The sequence below is a fragment of the Silene latifolia genome, chromosome 1, assembly GCF_048544455.1.
Source record: "Silene latifolia isolate original U9 population chromosome 1, ASM4854445v1, whole genome shotgun sequence".
NCBI classification, from domain to species: domain Eukaryota; kingdom Viridiplantae; phylum Streptophyta; class Magnoliopsida; order Caryophyllales; family Caryophyllaceae; genus Silene; species Silene latifolia.
This window is the reverse complement of record NC_133526.1, coordinates 56,456,769-56,459,169: the sequence shown is the minus strand read 5'-3', so window position 1 is coordinate 56,459,169 and position 2,401 is coordinate 56,456,769. Positions and strand designations below refer to the sequence as shown.

The window sequence follows — 2,401 nt, the reverse complement described above, 5'->3', positions numbered from 1 at the left end:
CCCACTTGGGATTGATGAAGATGCCGTCATGGCATTAACATGTTGCTTTGGTGATTTTGAGGCTTCTTCAAGTCTAGCCATAGCTTTTTCGTACTTCAAATTGATGGTATCAATGTGAGCACTAAGTTGAGCACCCAATTGAGTAATAGAGTCCACTTCATGCTTTCCTCCTCTAGTAGCCTTGCGAGGTCTACTATATTGTGAATTATGGACCGCCATTTCCTCAATCTTGTTCCAAGTTTGATTATCGTCAACTTCGGTGAACATACCATTTGATCCCATGTTGAGAATGTTTCTTGAGTCTTTATAAAGACCATTCCAAAATTGTTGTACCAAGAACCACTCGCTAAGTCCATGATGAGGACATGAGTGACAAATTCCCTTGAATCGCTCCCAAGCTTCATACAAGGATTCTTCATCTCTTTGCTTAAAGCCCGTAATTTGAGCTCTTAGCATATTAGTCTTTTCCGGTGGGTAGAACTTTTTGTAGAAAGCTAGAGCCAATTTCTTCCAAGAGTCAATTCCGAGAGTACCCTTATCAAGGCCTTTCAACCATTGTTTTGCGGTGCCAATTAGAGAAAAAGGAAATAAGACCCATCGAATTTGGTCTTGAGTTACACCGGTTTGAGAAATCGCATCACAATAGTCACAAAAAGTCTCCATGTGAGAGTGAGGGTCTTCACAAGGCATCCCCCCAAATTGGCTTCTTTCGACTAATTGGATAAATGCGGATTTGGCAATGAAATTTCCGGTTAAGTGTTGTGGTGTGGGAGTAACATTGGGTACGTTCTCCTCGGTTGGTACGGAATGTGATGAAAATTTAGGCATTGTGGGTTGATTTTGTATTGGATTTTGTGTTGGGTTCTCCTCACCTTCTCTTGCAAAAGGGTTGATGAACTCAATAGTGTTTGGTTGAATATCTACAACCTCACCAATACCTCTCAAAGTTCCTCTAGCAAGTCTTCTATTGTTTGTCAAAGTCCTTTCAATTTCGTGATCAAAGGGTAACAAGTTACCTTGTGATCTTCTAGACATGCAAAATATCAAACAACTTGAAAATAGTTAGAACAAACCTTGAGGAGTTTTACTTCCCCAAGACAAAGAAAGACACAACTAATAACAATTTAAGAAAATCTAAATCAAGTTAACACCGTCCCCGGCAACGGCGCCATTTTTGGTCGGACTCTCTTGAGAGGTTTAGTTTTCGGTACTTGTCGTTAGGAGCACCTAGACCAAAACACTATTTATAACTCCACAAACAACTCTACAATTAGTAAAGAGGCAAGTAAAGGTCGGATCCCAAGGGACGGGAATTGAGATGAGATTTTCAATTGCAACTAGCGGTGTCTAGGGGTGTCATAATTTGGGGTTTGAATAGAAGATCACTAAACTAAATAGCAATGAAAGTAAACAAGCAAGATGATTAAAAAGGGATGTAAACAATTGATAAAAAGCACTAGGGTGTCATGGGGTCATAGGGGATTCATGGGAATTGATTATACAAACATATTCTCAAATTATAAGCAAGCAATTATTGTTGTGATGGATCGAGTTGGTTTATGTCTTACAATCCTAGGAAAGTTTGGGTCCCGGAGCCGAATCGATTAGATTGTACAACACCTACAAGTCGACTTAATCTTCCCTACTCAACTATATGCATGGTCTAATGAGACTCGAGTTGTTTTATGTCTTACAAGTCTCATTGAAAAGATAGGTGATGGGTAAAAAATGAAAGGATTCATACGCTCGCATTTCATCAAACATAACATGTGCATAAGTTGAGATCACAACAAGCAAGCAAATAAACTATGAAAACATATTAATTTAAGCATGAATCATCCCCCATGTTGGTTTCCCCTAATTACCCATTAACCCTAGCTAAGAAAACTACTCACTCATTATCATGTTGAACATGCTAGCAAGGTTGTCAATCATACCAACAAAGTAAAACATGATGAATAAATGAAGATAATTAACAATAATTAAAAAGGGATTAAGAGAATTATACCTACTAATGATTCCAATAATAAAGCAAAGAATAATAGAAATACTTGATGATTGATTGGAAGGTTGTCAATCTCCCAATAATAACCCGAATAATCTTCAATTACCCAAAATGAAAGATGAATAAAAGAGAGATTAAGGAAATGAGATTTGTATTAAGACTTGATTAAATGTTTATTACAAGATTAAAGAGAGATTAGATTGATATAAACTACACTAGAGATTGCTAAGAAGAACATGATAATCTAATTAGACTAATGGGGTATTTATAGTGGGGATTAGGTACACAAATTAGGGTTTACTAAGGGCTTAAATGACGATTAAGTCCTTGAGGAATCGCTCCTCTCAGAAAAATATGCGTGTCTCCTTTTTGCTAGTCTTTCCTGAGGTATGCGCA

The 2,401-nt window shown here is 37.4% G+C and overlaps 1 non-coding gene across 1 annotated transcript; it reads left to right on the top strand.

Moving 5' to 3' along the window:
• Nucleotides 1-349: 349 nt before the first annotated feature.
• Nucleotides 350-456, top strand: LOC141624162 (small nucleolar RNA R71). The gene has a single exon (XR_012533977.1). It is a non-coding gene; the product is annotated as a small nucleolar RNA R71 (small nucleolar RNA).
• Nucleotides 457-2,401: the final 1,945 nt, after the last annotated feature.